Here is a 20,732-nt window from a genome sequence, read left to right as displayed (position 1 = left end):
CGATTCTGATTGGTCAATCATCGGTCAATATTTCTGGATAATGACCGATGAGCTCAATAACGGACTGCTGTGTAATCAGAGACTCATATCAACCTGCGCTGCTTGGTTTTATGCTTTATCCAACATGACAGCCATGTAAACAAACAAACAATGTAATTTACAACTAAACGTTGCTCTCAAGAATGTTTTTGAAAACATTTGAAGTGAGAAATAGACGATGCAATGACCGAAAAGTCATTCTATTTGATCCTCTACACTTCCTTGTTTATCGTGGCGCAACAACGGGGGAATACCAAAACACTCGCCCCAAAACACAGTCGCCCCGGGGCAAATACAGCGGTATTACAGGCAAATCCAGCGGTATATAGAATGGGGGTGAGTGTGTCTTCCCATTACCTTATGGAATACTGTCATTTGTTTTCCGAGGCGAACTTGTCCGCCCAGCCCAATACTTATGGAATACTTTCATGATAATGCACCTCGGCTCCGCCTCGGTGCATTATCACCCTGTCGGGCCCATACATTATCCCTTGCTCAATGGCTCCTCATGGTCTAAACGAAGAGTTTGACATCAAACCATTCTTGTAACTTGTCTTGTCTTTTTAATATTGCGCTTTGTCTTTATTATGTATAGCTGACTGTGTATGACTCTCTGTATAGTTCAGGGAGCTTTGCTTTTATACATAGTGGACAGGTATTTTGTATGGGGCATGGACACTTGATATCTGTGGGTATGTGTGTGTATATATATATATTATTTTAATGATAAAACAAAAAGAAGTTCATCCAAAAGGTGTTTCCTTCCATTCAGAAATTCCACTAAAATTTAAACATGAAACCAGATCAGTTATTTGGTTCAAATAAGTCAGACACCAGATCTGCTATTAGAAGGTTCACATTTCAACATCATGCACTTGTCTCTAATTGCCCCACCAACAAGTGCAAACGTAGCTACCACATTAACAAAGTACAAAGTAGACTGTCATTCAAAATGTGATGATTATAATGTGCTTTACAACATCCCTCTCTGTAGAATGTAATTCAACTTTTATAATCAAACTTTAAAAAGTAACTCATCAGCAATAAAGTCTGCATCATGAATCATGATACTGCTTACATACATCTTTATTTTTGAAGGGTGTTTTGTTCTTCAAATAACCTAACTAAGGATCTGCAGACAAAATATTGTACTATTTACTCCACTATGAATAATTTAAAAACTTCAGTTACTTTGTATATCTTGATTATTATTACAAAACATACATTGACTACTTCAGACCACTTCAATGCATCGCGATGCATTGTGAGCTTGTAGATCTGCTATTTTCAAAGATTTTTTAATACATTTTAAAACTTGTGAAATGGGATAATGTGTACTTTTTCTGCATAATGTGTACTTTTTACTTTTGGTACTTTAAGTACATTTTGGTACCAATACCTTTACACTTATGCTCAAGTAAACTTTGAATTCCAGACTTTTACTTAACAGAGTATTTTTTCTACATTCCAGTACTGATACTTTTACTTAAATAACCTGCCAAAATTTTGTGAGCAGTGGGCTAGTGCAGTGGGCTAGTGGGTATGCAAGTCCACAATATGGTCACATATTTTGTCACAAAAGTTCACTGTATCACCGATTCACTGCAGAGCTAGCAGAACTGATATTTAATGGACAGATGCTTGCATTGCGTTGGTGGCGCGGGTTATTAAATAACATAATAACATTATAATAACTGTGTGAATATGAACTTTTACCCCAGGGATCATGCAGGCACGTCCACTAATGATTACAAACAAGAAACCTTTCTATATCATAGAAAGGTTCTGTTTAAAACTGCTGAACCCTCTTTTGAAGCTTTTATTGTTTTGTTTAACTACATTCCTTACATGGTTGTTGATCTTGACCCACATCTCAAACTGTTACTCAAAGTTGACCTGAGCGACCGAAATCAGATTAGATTAGGACCGTGTGGAGTGGACTCGACATACTTTAGCTGCTAGGCTACAACCATAGTTATAATATATCTACATATATACCTATAGATATCTATACTGGATACAACCTGGACACTACGTTTCTACTAGAAAGATTAGACTTATCAGAGACTGCATCGGGCAGTTATCGGACAATTATCCGAACAGCATCTCACAAGACTATTTGTATATTAATACTAACCTGGAGTATTCACTAAGTAGTTGAAAATGTCGGGATATGTCACTCCTCCATTTAGTTGGGTTATTTCCCCAACTTTCATTTCAGTTCGATTCAGGCAAGTTAATACAACAACGGTAAACCCACACGTTTTAATTTGTCATGTACCGTCGGAGCTCCGTGGTGGGTAGAAAATTAATATAAGCCCATGAGATGTTCAAAATATAGAAATATGAACAAAGTCAGTCGGGATTGGGATGAGAATTCCCCACTTCAGAGTGGACGCTCGGCACTCGTAAAGACAGTGATGTCACTGAAATGCGACTACTGTGTCTGTCTGCCGTCTACCCTCTGCTGTGTTAACATTATGGGTAACACATAAAAGTGGCAAATTAAATGTGAAACACATCAACTATTAAGAAAACAAGAAGATATGTTGACAAAGACACTGCATACATTTGGAAACATATTTTTATTTAAATCAATATCGTCTCCAGTTAATGTAGGATAATTTTAAAAGTAGGCTAACTCTCATATCCTCTCATAGGGAATGTATTGGCAGCTGCAGTACATCGTTCTAACGGACCTCGACTGGAGGCGCTGTATCAAAAGTGGGCGTGAAATTTGCAGTTCCCGTGTTGGTCTATGCATCCTCAGTGAGAGGAACTGAGATGCAAGGAAAAGATGCAAGTGAAGGAAAGGAGGATACAATTAAGAGACATGGGTTTGGGTCAAAGTGTTACCTCTGTCTGTCTGTGTGACTGTCTGTCTGTCAGTCTGTCTGTCAGTCTATGAACGGGGGCAATAAGCAGACAGATAATGAGCTGTCGATCAACATTCAGTGATGTGGTCTGAACACAGAGCCAAGCAAGGTGAGAGGGACGAGGGCGTAGGAGGAAGAGATACAAGGAGAACATATTTTATAGTATAAGTAAACCAGTCAGTTAACTGGTCGATAGAGAGATAGATAGAGAGCTGATGGAGGAGGAGGAGAGAGGTGGTTAAGAGGAGGGATTAAGGAACAAATCAAGAGATTTGAAATGTGGGACGTATAGAAGAGGCAGGACACAGAGCAGTCCGCAGAGAAGACACAAAAGACACAAAAGACTGAGACTCTTGACACACACACACAATCCCCCAAAAAACAACCCTGGACACAATGACGGATAGCAGAGCCTTCTGAAGTTCCTGCAGGAGCTGTGATTAATGTGAGCGATTTACAATGACAACCGGCCTTCCGTCACATTCCCTCGTCACAACTTCTACAAAGCTTCTTTTGACAAGCTATGACGACAACAGTAAAAGCATTGGTTCTCAAAGAGGGGTATGGGGGGGGGGGGGGTTCCAGCTAGGGGGGTCCCCAGTAAAAGTAGCTAACATAGCATCACAATCATTTTAACCTTTTATACGTTAGCTATTCAAAGATAACAGATATACAAGCTCATTTAAGCGAGGCACCAAGTGCTGCTATGAGCTTCTAGATATGCTATTTTTCAAAAATCTTGGACATTTTAAACACAAATCTTTGCTTTTGGGGGTCCCAGGCGCGAGCGGCCTTTTTGCATGTAGTTGAAGCGCAAGGGGGCGGGGGGCGGGTGGGGAGACAGTCAGCGCACTGAAGTCAAGGCACAGACTACTGTGTTGTTGACGGACAACGGATGCACGCTTATGAGAAACAACACAAATAAAACCTGGCAAAACAGTTGCGTGCATTAGCGCAAGATGAGGATAAAGGAAACATTCAGTCTAAATGTCCAGTAATTCGCAACTACTACTACTACTTTTGTATTTGAAACTTTACATTTCTCTAAATATTACAAACTTTCAGGACAGCGTAATACAAATATAATTTTTGAAAAGGCTACTATAGGCTACAGTGAAGTCGGACTGAATGACTGAAACGTTTTTTCTTTTTTAACTCTCTTGGTGATTATCTGGCACAGTAGTTGTGAATTAGCAAACAGGACATTAGACTGAATGTTTCCTTTATCCTCATCTTGCGCTAATGCACGCAACTGTTTTGCCAGGTTTTATTTTTGTTGTTTCTCATAAGCGTGCATCCGTTGTCTGTCAACAACACAGTAGTCTGTGCCTTGACTTCAGTGCGCTGACTCTGTCCCCACCCACCCCCTTGCGCTTCAACTACATGCAAAAAGGCCGCTCGCGTCCCAGGCACAACACATTTTCTAATAGGGGTCCGAGGCGTCGCCTTTTACAAAGAGAAATGTTTTACATTCATTATCTCAGTTTATTACACGGCTTGGTTGAATGCTCGATTCTGATTGGTCAATCATCGGTCAATATTTCTGGATAATGACCGATGAGCTCAATAACGGACTGCTGTGTAATCAGAGACTCATATCAACCTGCGCTGCTTGGTTTTATGCTTTATCCAACATGACAGCCATGTAAACAAACAAACAATGTAATTTACAACTAAACGTTGCTCTCAAGAATGTTTTTGAAAACATTTGAAGTGAGAAATAGACGATGCAATGACCGAAAAGTCATTCTATTTGATCCTCTACACTTCCTTGTTTATCGTGGCGCAACAACGGGGGAATACCAAAACACTCGCCCCAAAACACAGTCGCCCCGGGGCAAATACAGCGGTATTACAGGCAAATCCAGCGGTATATAGAATGGGGGTGAGTGTGTCTTCCCATTACCTTATGGAATACTGTCATTTGTTTTCCGAGGCGAACTTGTCCGCCCAGCCCAATACTTATGGAATACTTTCATGATAATGCACCTCGGCTCCGCCTCGGTGCATTATCACCCTGTCGGGCCCATACATTATCCCTTGCTCAATGGCTCCTCATGGTCTAAACGAAGAGTTTGACATCAAACCATTCTTGTAACTTGTCTTGTCTTTTTAATATTGCGCTTTGTCTTTATTATGTATAGCTGACTGTGTATGACTCTCTGTATAGTTCAGGGAGCTTTGCTTTTATACATAGTGGACAGGTATTTTGTATGGGGCATGGACACTTGATATCTGTGGGTATGTGTGTGTATATATATATATTATTTTAATGATAAAACAAAAAGAAGTTCATCCAAAAGGTGTTTCCTTCCATTCAGAAATTCCACTAAAATTTAAACATGAAACCAGATCAGTTATTTGGTTCAAATAAGTCAGACACCAGATCTGCTATTAGAAGGTTCACATTTCAACATCATGCACTTGTCTCTAATTGCCCCACCAACAAGTGCAAACGTAGCTACCACATTAACAAAGTACAAAGTAGACTGTCATTCAAAATGTGATGATTATAATGTGCTTTACAACATCCCTCTCTGTAGAATGTAATTCAACTTTTATAATCAAACTTTAAAAAGTAACTCATCAGCAATAAAGTCTGCATCATGAATCATGATACTGCTTACATACATCTTTATTTTTGAAGGGTGTTTTGTTCTTCAAATAACCTAACTAAGGATCTGCAGACAAAATATTGTACTATTTACTCCACTATGAATAATTTAAAAACTTCAGTTACTTTGTATATCTTGATTATTATTACAAAACATACATTGACTACTTCAGACCACTTCAATGCATCGCGATGCATTGTGAGCTTGTAGATCTGCTATTTTCAAAGATTTTTTAATACATTTTAAAACTTGTGAAATGGGATAATGTGTACTTTTTCTGCATAATGTGTACTTTTTACTTTTGGTACTTTAAGTACATTTTGGTACCAATACCTTTACACTTATGCTCAAGTAAACTTTGAATTCCAGACTTTTACTTAACAGAGTATTTTTTCTACATTCCAGTACTGATACTTTTACTTAAATAACCTGCCAAAATTTTGTGAGCAGTGGGCTAGTGCAGTGGGCTAGTGGGTATGCAAGTCCACAATATGGTCACATATTTTGTCACAAAAGTTCACTGTATCACCGATTCACTGCAGAGCTAGCAGAACTGATATTTAATGGACAGATGCTTGCATTGCGTTGGTGGCGCGGGTTATTAAATAACATAATAACATTATAATAACTGTGTGAATATGAACTTTTACCCCAGGGATCATGCAGGCACGTCCACTAATGATTACAAACAAGAAACCTTTCTATATCATAGAAAGGTTCTGTTTAAAACTGCTGAACCCTCTTTTGAAGCTTTTATTGTTTTGTTTAACTACATTCCTTACATGGTTGTTGATCTTGACCCACATCTCAAACTGTTACTCAAAGTTGACCTGAGCGACCGAAATCAGATTAGATTAGGACCGTGTGGAGTGGACTCGACATACTTTAGCTGCTAGGCTACAACCATAGTTATAATATATCTACATATATACCTATAGATATCTATACTGGATACAACCTGGACACTACGTTTCTACTAGAAAGATTAGACTTATCAGAGACTGCATCGGGTTCTTCCTAGGCTCATAAGATCCAATCCTACTGATCTTATCCGGTTTGGAAATCCGTGCAAACCACCGCTACGGGCTCAGAAAGGAAACCAATGGAACCACAAGGTCTCTGAGCTGGAGGTCTCCATCGAGCGGCTCATCCTTCAGGGCTACATCCTGTAGGAAAAAAAAGCGCCTCGCTATTCCTGTTTGATCCAGGCATGGACGTAACTTTTCCACCTACAACGTTTTAAGTTTCCCCCGGAGAGACCGATGTCCTCTCACCGGTTCCATCCCAGGCTCATTCGGATGGATTTCATTGGGGGAACGGTCGGATAACAGAAAAGGTTCCAGGGGTCAGTCGGTAGAAAGCGTCCCGCCAGTCTAGCTCCAATCCGCCAAAGGTCTCACCGCGTCGTCGTGGTTCAGCTCCACCCGGAGACAAGCGTCCTCCTTTGTGTCTAGTCCTGCACCCTGAGCCTCAGACCTTACAGAGCATTTCCATCTACTGCTGATATTATCACAACAACTTCAGCTGCTGTTAATCCGCTAGATCTAGACCCCAGGCCCAGAGCTTCTCAATCACCAATCCTAATGCTAATGCTAGCTCTCCGAGTCTGAGCCCTATGGTCTGAGCACATCCAGTGTGTTAGCCAAGTTTCCTTCAAAGTTGTCCTGCTTTAACAGCAACGAAAACAGCAAGCCTGTAATTCCAATACTAGGTTATTCCTTAAATTCACCCCGGGACCATCACTGTAACCAATTGTCTCCCTGGTGGAAATATAACATACTGTAGAGCTTATTTCATCTCTGGACTCTGGTTGACCTGCGTCCTTCTAAGTATATTCATACAGCATGTGACATGGGGTCGAATGACGTCATGGATAGGTAATGTCACAGGAGAGTCCAAACAACAGCAATACACACACACACACACACACACACACACACACACACACACACACACACACACACACACACACACACACACACACACACACACACACACACACACACACACACACACACACACACACACACACACACACACACACACACACACAATATACTTGCTAAATGTCAAATAGACCCCTCTAGTGATTAATTGGTGGCTCACAGGCAAGTGAGACATGTTTTTTCTCATGTTTCTGCATCACGTTTGACAATCATTTTGTCCTAGAAAGACCGGAGGCCCACCTAAATGTAGGCTACATTGAGATTTAACATTTAAATGACTTAAAATATTGTCCGCCAAAGTGCTGAAATGGACAACAATAAACACCTCAGGCGTCTGCTTTTGTTGGATTAAATTGGCTTGGTTTACCATAGCAGTAAACATAACAATTTATAAGTAAGACACGCGAACGCTGGAAGCGAACGCAGCTCGAAAATATTGTGTATTTACGGACTTGTAATCCGTGTTATTTCACAGTGATGGGGAGAGAACATTGACATTGTGTGTGTGTGTGTGTGTGTGTGTGTGTGTGTGTGTGTGTGTGTGTGTGTGTGTGTGTGTGTGTGTGTGTGTGTGTGTGTGTGTGTGTGTGTGTGTGTGTGTGTGTGTGTGGTGTATTTACGGACTTGTAATCCGTGTTATTTCACCGTGATGGGGAGAGAACCTTGGCCGCGTTTCCCAAAGAGATTCGCAGAGATGCTGCGTTGAGATCCTGCGCAGGTTGTACGACGGGTCTTACGTGCGTCCACACAGGCTGCGCAGTATCATAGCAGGCACGTAGATTTCAGGTCATGCGTAGCCTACGCAGCTTGCGTAAGAGCCTGGGACCCGGCGAAACCTCCGCTCTACCCTCATTAGTAGCAGCTGGTTGTGCCCAACGTGCTATCGGTTCCCACGTCCACGGCGTTACGTGACACACACAACACACACAACACACAACACACATATAATTATATATATATATATATATATATATATATATATATATATATATACACACACACACACACACACACACACACACACACACACACACACAGTCAACGCACTGCGACATGCCGTGTCTATAGCTTGCATATCTGTTCTTTTGGGTAGGGCGGGCGGCTGCGCGGCTTCTAGCCCTGGTTCAGAGCGTTAGTGAGTGCTCAAGAGTAGTGAAAATAAACAAAACCATTTTGCTACTCACAGAAGCAAAGGCTGTTTTGTGTTGTTGAAAGTCTATTCTCGGAGGTGGGAAGCCTCTCAGCACCCCACCTACTCTGTAAAATACACTTTTTGGGCAGAAAATAAAATATGTCAGCGAGACGGAAATTATTTTTATTTACTCTACAGATTTTGGTTAATGGTAAGTTCAATCCTCCAGATCTGTAGAGGGCACTGTGGAGTAAATACAAATAATTTCCGTCTCGCTGACATATTTTATTTGCTGCCCAAAAAGTTTATTTTACAGAGTAGTTGGGGTGCTGAGAGGCTTCCCACCTCCAAGAATAGAACACAAAACAGCCTTTGCTTTGGTGAGTAGCGAAATGGTTTTGTTTATTTTCACTACTCTTGAGCACTCGCATGGCAGCGGAATTCCTTGTACAAGCGCAGAGCGAGGGGTCTTCCAGGGCGTTAGAGGGAACTCACTAACGCTCTGAACCAGGGCTACACTGCTTCGTCCTCTATGCATGAACCCGAAGTTTACAAATTGTACTCTCACGGATGATCCGATCGTCTGATAAAAATATTAAGCATATGCCAAGTTAACTAAAGGTATAAATGATGCTGAGCTAAACATGTTTCCTTAATTTTGAAGTTTTATAGTTAAACGTTATGATGAAAGTCCCCAGTTCCTCTCACAAAGTGACAGCTGTTGTGCTCGCCATGTTTATGAATGGTTAAAAAATCCTTTGAAACTAGCAGATCTACAAGCTCACAACGCTTCACAAGCTTGTAGATCTGCTATTTTCAAAAGATTTTAATACATATTAAATTTGGGAAATGGGACATTCTGCATTCCTTTACTTTTGGTATTTTAAGTATATTTAATTTACTTGCATAATGGGGACACTTTAGTGTTTTATTTACCTTGCAGATATCACCTCACCGCTGTAATTTAATTCATAAATATATTATTCAAAAGTTGTATTTGGAGTGGACTGCTTCAGGACATCTGACAGTTGGCTCTGGTATTTTTATGATCCATTTCACTTTCGCAAAGGGTGTTTAAACTGCTGTGTAGCGTAGGACAGCACTACGTAGTTTACGTAGGCTTTACGTAGGCGTCGTCCAGGAGGTCTTCACGTCCATGCTGTCTCGCGAATGTAGTTTTAGCACACACGTAACGCCGTGCGATTGAGAACCTACGACGATGGTATCTCCTGAAGCCAGTTTAGATGGCACGTTGGGCACACACAGCTGCTACTAACGAAGATAGTGCGTGGCGGGGTTTCTACTGCGCAGGTGCGTGGAGGCTCTTACGCAGCTTCTAGGCTGCGCACGAGCTCAAATTCGTTTGGGAAACCCCATTGACATTATGTGTGTGTGTGTGTGGCTTCGCCACGCCTCCTTCCGCGTTCGCAATAATCCTTAGGGGTCTATTTCATTAAAGCATTAATAGAGGAATGACGATATGTTGCATAATATGGCAGTATAGATGTTAGACAAGGAGAGCGAGCATAAGAGGAAACAGACAAGAAAATGGCTACTTTTAATAGCTATAGAGAGAAAGTGTTCACCACCAAAATATATATTAAAATGTTCATATTAAGGACTTCCAACAATAATGTGCACTACATGTACCCAAGAGTTTTAGAGATACTAGTGTGGTTGAGATGCTGTGCTTGTGCGTTACCTTCAGCAGCATGGCCAGCATGGTGAGCATGGTGTCTATGTTCTCCTGTATTTTGCCCTGAGTCTGCAGCAGAGTGGAGCGTTGAAGTAGCAGCTTCAACTCCTGCAGTGGTGGAAAGAGTAACACAACCACATCACCTCAGTCAAAGTATGGATACTCCATGACGAATAAAACTCATTCCATTTTCTAAAGTCAAAGTAGGCCTACAGTACAGATAGCCCATGTCAAATAATACTCAGTTCATTCCTACTCGAGTCAATGTATACATAGTACCACAAATCAAGGGTGCCTGCAGGTATCAGGAAGTAAAATATATAGTTAGATTTTGTAGTTTTTATCATATTTGTTTTCATTCAGTTTATTACTATTAGTATAATTAGTATTTTACATTTTGGTCTAATTACCAGATTTCAAATTATTTTGAAAATATTCAGACTTTCAGGTGATAAGCACCTCAGAATTCTCTGCATCTCCGGCTGATATTTCTGTCAGCGTTTGAGATATTTTTTCCCACGGTATATTTTCATCTAGACTTGTCAAACCAATTCCTGCTTTGAATTACAATCACGCAACCTTTACAAAAATGAATGCAGAGAGAATTTATCCTGCTGGATAGGTAATCCAGCAGGATTCAAGTTTCTACAAGTAGATGATGATTTTCTGATTTTCTTTAGAAGTCAGCACATTGCTGTGTTATTTCACATAACGAACACATTTACAGAACTTCTAATGCACTGATGTAGTGTCAGTGATGGGCAAACTGAGGTTTTCTGAACCTCTGAACCTTTTCAGCCAATTGTATTGAGAATGGGTTCATTACTCAAAGCTTGAATTAAAACAAGCTGTAAACATGATTGTCATCTACTGGTGAAATGGGTGTAGTGCAGTCAAATGAGGCAGAAAACTGCAGGTCTGCTGCCCCTCTTATTTCTTTTAAAAAACAACTAAAGACAACTTTCTGTTTGCTGCTGCCTTTGATTGAGTTATTATTTATTTTTTCTCTTTTCTTTTCTACTCTGCACTATAACGGTATCTATTCATTTCTACTTTTGTTTTATGCATCCTAATGTCATTTTATAGTGTTATTATTGTGTTTCCTTTGCTTGATGTGTAAAGCACATTGAATTGCCTTGTTGTTGAAATGTGCAATAAATACAAATAAAATTGCCTTGCTGCATTACCCGAGTTTGAAAAGCTCTACAAAAAAGATTTAGATTGACTGATCTTGATTTACTGATTGATTTGTTTACATGGTTACAAATGGATATTATGTTATTATATACAAGGCAGAGAGTGTGCTTGGGGTCATGTGACAAGGGAGTGTGCATGTGTGATGGAGGATTAAATGTTTAAAGGGATTTTTTGTGATTGCAGGAAAGTTACCTGCTGAGTGGCGGAGGAGTCCTGGGCCAGTGTGTCAGGGTCATACATGGGTTCCAGAGCCTTCAGAGCCATTTCTGGACGCCCCAGCTGCTGCTGCAGCGTAGACAGGCAGAGACGGGCTTCAAGGTGCTAGGGGGCCATCTGCACGACCTTGTTGTAGCTCTCTGCTGCGTTCTCAATATGACCTAACGCCTTCAAACACTCTGGGAAGAGAGAGAGAGGGAGATCAGTTTTGTTTTTCTTTTTGTCTTTTCGTCCTTACATGGGTCTATCAATCCATCTAGACGTGCATCATAGCCACAGTTCTACGTTTTCTGCACACCATGCTGTGCGGAGTCAATGCATGTACTGCAGAGCTCTGTCTTGCATGGTGACAATCCCTTGATGCAACCAGAAGTTTACTACATATATTTCACTTTCCAATTATTAAATAGACCCCCTCACATTTATATCCAAGAATGCATTTTTACCTCCCTATTTATATTTCCTCATAATCATTAGAAAGTAGACTCAACAGGCTCAAAATCTCCAGCAATAAACAGGTCCATTACTGCCTGCAGTGATCTCCGTTGCCCTGCCTGTGTTCAGCTGTGTAATATTGTTTGAACACTGTGGGAAAGAGGGAGAGATGTTTCAGTTTCATATCTGTTGATTTCGTGTTTCTGATGATTTCTACTGACTGACACAGCGCTGTGTGGTTGTCAAGGCATTTTCAAGCTCCACATACAGTACTTAACTCATGTAGTAGAATTAACTACGAATTAACAAATTCATATCATGTTGTACCGCTATATCATCTGTCGGGTGGGAATCTCATATGTCCAAAACTTTACTTTTTAGGATTCAAATTTGAAAATAGTAGATCGACAAGCTCAAAATGCATCGCTTCGAGCCACGTTTGGATCTGCTACTTTTGAGTGACGCTGTAGTACAGTATAATCAAGTAGGGCGTTAATTTACGGAAAAACACATAGGAGGTTTCTGCCCGACAGCAATGATGTGATTGTGTGTGTGTGTGTGTGTGTGTGTCCTCGTGTGTGTCCTACCAGCGTGTCTAAGCCAGACCACAGCCAGGTTGTATTTGACAGATGTGACCAGGGCAGAGAGGAGTGGCAGGGCTGAGGTATACTGGCCCTCCTCCAGATAAGCTTCAGCTACGTCCAGATACAGGGGCCTCCTACCTCCTCTGGACTCTGCTCCATTAACTCTGTCAGCAGTGCCTATGAGGAGGAATAGACACAAGTATAAATACAGATACAGGCACACTATGCTTAGATTTTACTTTTTGCCAGTAGCCAGCCAGGCTAGTCACTTAGAATGTCTACTAGCTGGGGATGCAGTTACTACTAGTCTTGTTATGTACTGGTAGATTTCAAGCTAACTAATAAGAATACAAATAATAACTTTATTTATATAACATGTTTCTTATCAATGTTACATGCTTAGACAAGGGCAAACAATGACATGTCATGTAGTCAAATAAATTAACCAAACTAAAAACTGTACAATAAAAATAGAGCAGAGGGGTTTTACACAAATGGTACCTTGCACATTAATCAGGAAACAGTGTTGTGGCCTTGGATTACCTGGGAACTGTGTTTAATGCGTTGTGCTTGAACTGAACTGTTGTGAAATAACCTGAACTGAACTTTCAATATATTGTGTGTGTGTGTGTGTGTGTGTGTGCAACGGTGTGAATTAATAGGGTGAGTAGGGAAGAGTGTGGTGCTAACCACGAACACTTCAATACATGTTATGTAGTGGTTACTGGTTAAGAATGAACATTTTGTCAGGTGAAAAGCCGGACTATTTTGTATTTAACTATTGTGATATCACTCAAATTGAGAAGAAGTTTCACTTTGTATTCAGTCCGTCATACCATGAGTTGCATCAGAAATTATTTTTAAAGTGTCAAACCTCAGATTTGATAGTCAGTGATGCAGAGAGACTTCAATGGCTTTTTAAACAAAAGGTATTTGCATTTGCATTTGGGATAAGCGAACAAAGAGAACATAATTCGATATGATATTATACTGGCTCTTGTGTAATTTTCTTTGTCTAAATTGTGCTTATCGTGCAGCTTTCAATTATTGAGAGTTTTGTCAAATTTGTTAAATTATGTTTTTGGTGTCTTATAATACCATTAGGAATGAGTCTTGGGACAATCCATGAAAATAAGAATTAATTAATTCTTTCATTCATTCATTCATTCATTCATTCATTCATTCATTCATTCATTCACAGACTTACTTCCAGGGGTTTGAAGATCTGCTTGTGTATTAGACAGACCATTAGTTTGGCCCTGATGTCCACCGGCACAGTGTCTGGTATCTCCACCTCCATTATTTCACCTGGAGATCGGTATATATATTTTCATACCAACAGTGTGTCCAGTTAATGTTTATTTTGAAATGAAAGAAAACTACAAATGCAATCCCAACCCCAAGGCGGTTGCTTCGCACGTTGCTGGAGTTATAGCACAGATAACTTGAACTGTATATATGTCACAGGGTGAATGGAGATCCAGGGTGATTGAAGACAGAGCGCTAACCCTAACCCTAACCCTAACCCTGAGAAGGGGGACGGTTTATTTCGCGAGGAGGAGCTCCTCCTCGCGAAATAAACCGTCCTCCTTGGGAGGGACGAGGAAGGGGAGGAGAGCACGGGAGGAGAGAGAGAGAGAGAGAGACACGGACGAGGAAGGGGAGGAGAGCACGGGAGGAGAGAGAGAGAGAGAGAGACACGGACGAGGAAGGGGAGGAGAGCACGGGAGGAGAGAGAGAGAGAGAGAGAGAGAGAGAGAGAGACACCGACGAGGAAGGGGAGGAGAGCACGGGAGGAGAGAGAGAGAGAGAGAGAGAGAGAGAGACACGGACGAGGAAGGGGAGGAGAGCACGGGAGGAGAGAGAAAAGACGAGGAAGGGGAGGAGAGCACGGGAGGAGAGAGAAAAGACGAGGAAGGGGAGGAGAGCACGGGAGGAGAGAGAAAAGACACACGCACACGCACACGCTTGTCCACGACGGAGGCGCGCCGACAAGTGGAGCTTGAGGCCGAGGAAGCGCGCCCTCGCGCCTCACGGCGCGAGTGCCCGCGCTGACCGGCCGATGCTCCACTTGTCGACTCAGCGCCGTTTGAGTTGTAAACCGATAGGGACAGAATAGTTCTTTTCATGGATCACTGTGTGCGTGTGTGTGTGTGTGTGTGTGAGTGTGTGTGTGTGTGTGTGTGTGTGTGTGTGTGTGTGTGTGTGTGTGTGTGTGTGTGTGTGTGTGTGTGTGTGTGTGTGTGTGTGTGTGTGTGTGTCAGGGAGAAACTAAAACAAAAGCCAGCAGAACACAATAAAAGTATCTTAACAGTCCATTGAAAGCATGAGCGCGTGTGCGTGCGCGCGCATGTGTGTGTGTGTGTGTGTGACTGTGTGTGTGTGGGTGGTCGCGGCCATATGTGCTTGTGCACAAGCCTGGCTTGTGGCTCCCTCTAGTGTTTCTTCTACAGAATTGCTGGGTGGGTAAAAACGAGCGAGCCTTCTTCAATCACCCTGGTTCTCCATTCACCCTGTAACATATACACTGAGGGCCACTCACCAAGAAACTCTTCTTTTACCACTTCTTCTTCTGTCGTTGGCTCCGTGGCCTCCTTCTCCTTGTCCTTCTCCTCCTTCATACTCATCTGCTCCATCTGCACTGATGTGTCTGCTGTACTTTCATCCCTCACCAAGACTATACCACAGAACTGGACCAGGATCTAGGGAAAACACACATAATTTCAGACACTTCAAGTATACATGCTCAAGCAATTTTCCAAGTAGTAGTTTTTTATATACAATAGAACACTCGCGCACGTCTCTAGACATCTCCCAACAGGACGTGCGGTTCAATGCAAGAACAATTTACAAAAAGTAACCTTCAAAAGAAGGGACCGCACACACTATTTTTATTTTATTTATTTTCTGACTTGTTTTCATTTTTCATTGCAATTGTGTCTTATTTTTCTGTATTGTCTTTTGTTTTAATGGTACAAGGAGAAACCAGGGTTGTGGCTCTTTCGGAGCGGGAACTTTGGGGGGGTGGGAGGGTTAACATACATTCACTGTTTTTTGTATACTCATTATTATAGACCTGTATGTGAAAATATAAAATAAAAAAACCTTGAACAAAAAAAAAAAAAAAGAAGGGACCGCACACTCCTCAAATGTAGGATGACTTGCTTTATTGATGCAGTGATGCACAACACGTTTTGCTATCACCTGAGGAAGCATCAAGCGAAACACATTGTGCATCACTGCATCAAAAATGCAAGTCAGCCTGCATTTGAGGAGGGTGCGGTCCCTTCTTTTGAAGGTTACTTTTTGTATTATTTAGTTGTTTTATATGTTTTATTATATTTGCATGCAGAAGCTAAATATTTGAATATTCGGATGAACATTCCAGTTTGCTTCTCTGTCACCCACATACATACATACACACACACACACACACACACACACACACACACACACATAAGGTGTTACCTGCATGGCCTTGCTGTGTTGGTGGTTGGCAATGAACAGCTCGGCGGCCATGTTGGTGAGCTCATCGGTGATGAGGTCAGGGTGTCTGCCCAGGGCCTCGTCCATCACGCCCAGTGCCGACGGCAGATCATTACTCTCATAGTAACTCCTGTGCATGTGTGCAGACAGACACACAGGATTCAACTCCCAGAACATCTTGAAAATGTGTCACGTGCAACTAAATGCTTGATACACCAGGGAATCCCTGAAGCTGAAGTTAAATAATGACAGCTGAACAAGTGATACCTTTTGATGTCTTCAAAATGACACCAATACGGCACTTCTGGGTATTCTAAAACAGTGGTTCCCAAACTTTTTAGCTCAAGACCCAAAAGAGAAATTAGACGTTTGCCCGGGACCCAAACTAGAGAAAATAGCAGATCTACAAGCTCACAACGCGTCGCTTCGTGCCGTGTTGCGAGCTTGTGGATCTGCTATTTTCACTACTTCTTAAACATTTTTTTTACATTTATTTACGGAAATTCCATTTTTTTAATTTTATTTATGAAATACTTTTTGGAAACATTTTGGAATTGTTTTTAATTGATGAAAAGTTGTGACGTTTTTTGTTTAAACTTTTTGAAATCTTTTGAAATAATATATGAATATATATTTTTTATGTAGGAAACGAGAAGAAAGGGGATATTTACTCGCAACCCATAAAATTTGGTCCGCGAGCAAAACATGGGTCTCCTTCCCGGCCCACTGTTTGGGGAGACAGTGTTCTAAAACATGTGTACGTGTCGCTCCTCACCTGGCCATGTCTTTGGACAGCTGGATGAAGTCTTGTCCGCTCTCCATCGGCAACAGCGACAGGATGCGGCGGTAGCCGTCCATGCACTGCTTGTGCTCTCCTAGCTGCATGTAGAGGTTGGAGCGCTCCCACAGGAAGCGCACGTTGGTGGGGTCGTACTTGATGGCTGTCGGGGGGTAGAGAGATTGAAATGACGATATGAGCAACTAACATTTAGTCGTAAGATGGTGTCCCATGCCAAAATTAGCCAATCTACTTGCTCACAACGTGTTGCAGTTGTAAGCTTGTAGAGCTGCTATTTTCAGGCATAAAGGAGTAGTTCCCCCCAAAAAGTGACTTATTTTCTATCAATTAAATTCAAGGGGATTTTTTTCTGAGCCAATAATTTGATGTCCGGTGGAGTCTCCTACTGCCGATGACCCGGTCATCAAATTATTGGCCCAGGAATGCAACAAAAACAAAAAATAGAAAATAAGTAATTTTTTTGGGTGAACTACTACTCCTTTTTCAGTGTGCACGTGCCTGTGACCTACCCTTGCCGTAGCAAACCACAGCCTGCCGCGTGTTGCCTTGCTCCAGAGACATCTCCGCCAGTTTGACCCACTCCTCGCAGTCGGAGGGGTTGAGGTGAGCTGCGATCAGCCCAAACTGCAGCGCCTTGTCCACGTCCTCGTTGTCTTCATAGATCATGGCCAGGGTGGAGAAGGGCTCGTAGGCCAGAGGAGCTGAAGGAGGAAGCGTTAGGGGAGATATTAATCTGGCAGCTGATTTGGCAGCTTTTTATCTTATCTATTTAAATGAACACAGCGCAAAATAGCGGAAAAGGCTGATCTACAAGCTTACAACACGTGTTGTAAGCTTGTAGATCTGCTATTCCTGCTATTTCTGAAATATGTTTGAAAACGTATAAAAAGATTTTTTGGCAAGGATTATGCAAAAAGAATTGCGATTAGGCGATTATGTAATAATTGTGACAGGCCTACAAGGGAGAGGGAAAAGGAATATGTGGGAATGCTAGCTATTTAGAGTCACATCTCACTCACACACACAGTTCCTTACCCTGTCTGATAATCTCCATGCACATCACGATGGCATCGTCCTTCTCTCCTCGGGCATAGCGGATGTTGGCTTCACCCATCAGGCCCCGCAGAGCCCGGGGCAGCTTGCTGCGGTGACGACGATCCTGGGCGGACACGCACACACACACACACACACACACATTGTACTTGATGACTTGAATACATAGGACCACAATGGAAACAAGCCCTCAGGGCGTTTTGTGTTATCCTTACCTCTGTACCTTTTGCAAACTGTTAATTAAGTATTCAATCAATCAAAAAAACACATACACACACTCATTGCATGAGTTCAAAAAAATTGCGTGATTCTCGTCTCTGTGAACTATCACTCGATGTCGTTTCTTTACTATGACTTAATATCGAATCATGACCCTCAGAAAACTGTTCTCACTGTACACAGACACAACACAAATCATGAAAAGCAAGAGCGTGCTGCATACTTAACCTCCCCAACAACATCCACTCTCCTCCTCCCCCTCACCTTCATCATCTTCCTGTTCTCGCGGTTCAGCTCCATCTCCAAGGCGAACACATCCCCTACGCTCTGCTTCTCGGCCCCCTCCTCCTTCTCGGACACCTCCTCATCCTCGTCTTTGTCCTTCTTCTTCTTCTTCCTCCTGCTTCTCCCACCTGGCCTCTTCGCCCTACACACCACCTCCTTCTCCTTATAGTCCTCATCTTTTTCATCATCAACGTAGCTCATAGAGTCTGACTCGTTGTTGGCGTCCTCCTCCTCCTCCTCTTCCTCTTCCGAAGAAGATGGCTGCTGTATTCTGTCTTCCAACATGGAGGCGAAGGCCTGCTGGACCACAGGGCTGACTCCCTCCTCCACGTTACCTTGGAGGCTGAGGCCACCCATTTTCTGTCAGTGCTTATTGACACATCTGTCACCCAATCACCATGGCCCTGGGTAAAATTCAAGGAAGCAAAATTTAAAGAAAATGGAAATAAATTATAAAAATGAATTTTTTTAATCGGTACTTGAAATTCAATGTTATTCTGTAAAACCTGTGATTTGCAAGTAGGAATGAAAGCGAGTGTGTATATGACAGAGTGTGTTCATATATTGATGGTGCGTTACATTTTAAATACTAGGATATGAGTGTGTTTAGTATGAATAACTACAGTAGCGAATGTTATAGCAGGGGTACCGAAAGACCCAAAGGAGAAATGTGGTATCAGCCCTGGACCAAACGTCCAAAAATACATTACAAATAAATCACTTATGCCCTATTTCAATGATAGTGAAAATAGCTGATAAGCTTTTTTTGATACGTTTTTGAAAAATAAATCTTTAATTATTTTGTGAAGATTTCAATGTTTAGGATTTTATTCCTGACCCAATACAAATGGGTCTGTGACACAAAATGGGTCAGTCATGACCCAATGTTTTGGAAATACTATTATAGTGACATACCTTCAGAGTGAGTGTATGACAGTGCGTGTCCATATCCCAGAGAATGGCAGTCCTGTCATAGGATCCAGACACCAGTAGTCTACCTAGACAGACAACAGGACAGGAGAGCATAAAAGATCAGGATCACTTAACACATTGAATGCCGAAAACGGTCCGGACCGTTTTTGACCCAATTCTATTTTTATACATGTGGGCCACGTGGGGCGCTAAAACGAAACTTTGACATCACCCAAGGAGTTTCTGAGAAGAAGAGGCTGGATCTGGCTCCATGTCAAAAATCCTTCCGGTCGGCGTTTTCAATGTTATCTCCTTGACTAAAAGCTTAATATCTCCATTTCTTTTTAACGTGGTGAAAACGAGCCGTTTTCGATCGGCGATCACGCTGCAATGGAGGATCGCGTTAGAAATATTATTGTTCCAGGCGTTAGTCGGGACCCTCCGCCGTCTCGCACGCACGCTTTGTTTACATGCACTTCCGCGTCGGGGCTTCTACAGCACGAAACGTATAACGCAAATGGATGGAAGAAATGCAGGCACTCAACGTATAATATTTTAATAAACCTCTGGCACCCAATGTGTTAAACAAACTTATAGTAGTAATATGACAGGAAGTGAAAGACTCATCACATAACTCCTCTTGTCTTGTCGACACCTTGTTATCTGTTATCTCATGTACTGTCATCTCCGTACCCAGCTAAAACGTCCTTCATTACATGATGAACTGATACAGCCGGCTGGACTCCTGTATTCATAAATGTCCAAATGTGATGATGACCGAGTTACAGAAAACAAAGGGTTCTCCTTTACTGTCAGAAATGTTCTCTGGAATGAACTATTTGATTGTATCTCAGTCCGCATTTTGTTCCTGTTTGGCTCTGCGTTCCTTTTTATTATTATTTAAAGGTTGATCTTTACTTACAATATTTTTAGATCTATCAGTAGTGTAAATGTTTCCAGTTCTTACCATCAGATGAGAAGAAACAGGAGCTGACACTACCAGCATGACCTTTACTTAGTGTCAACCCCCCGCTGGAGCGAAACCCCCCCGTCTGAATGTCCCACAGACGCAGAGTTTTATCCCACGAGGCAGTGCACAGGAAGCGACCGTCAGACGTGAAGCAACAGTTGGACACAACGTTGCTATGGTTACTGCAGGGAGAGACAGAGTGAGACAGAGGGGCATAGAGCCAATTTCCATGTCATTTCCATATTTTACATTACGGAAACATGAATGACATC

General features: G+C 41.9%; 1 protein-coding gene and 1 pseudogene across 2 annotated transcripts in view; both read right to left on the bottom strand.

Moving 5' to 3' along the window:
* Window positions 1–20,732, bottom strand: part of LOC308092147 (cilia- and flagella-associated protein 263-like) — an 89,606-nt gene that overhangs the window by 43,359 nt on the left and 25,515 nt on the right. The window lies entirely within an intron of this gene.
* Window positions 10,218–20,732, bottom strand: part of LOC308081693 (general transcription factor 3C polypeptide 3-like) — a 15,741-nt pseudogene continuing 5,226 nt past the window's right edge. The window contains exons 5-17 of the transcript in view: window positions 20,458–20,642; window positions 19,494–19,576; window positions 18,558–18,938; window positions 18,057–18,180; window positions 17,531–17,722; window positions 16,998–17,163; window positions 16,205–16,352; window positions 15,279–15,438; window positions 13,944–14,044; window positions 12,740–12,913; window positions 11,694–11,896; window positions 10,311–10,412; window positions 10,218–10,229 (exon numbers count right to left, since the gene is read on the bottom strand). The product of the transcript in view is annotated as a general transcription factor 3C polypeptide 3-like (transcript). The remainder of the gene's footprint in view (window positions 10,230–10,310; window positions 10,413–11,693; window positions 11,897–12,739; window positions 12,914–13,943; window positions 14,045–15,278; window positions 15,439–16,204; window positions 16,353–16,997; window positions 17,164–17,530; window positions 17,723–18,056; window positions 18,181–18,557; window positions 18,939–19,493; window positions 19,577–20,457; window positions 20,643–20,732) is intronic.

Source organism: Gymnoscopelus braueri (genome assembly GCF_963280865.1).
Source record: "Gymnoscopelus braueri genome assembly, chromosome: 1".
Taxonomy (NCBI): Eukaryota; Metazoa; Chordata; class Actinopteri; order Myctophiformes; family Myctophidae; genus Gymnoscopelus; species Gymnoscopelus braueri.
This window is presented reverse-complemented; position numbering and strand designations above follow the sequence as displayed.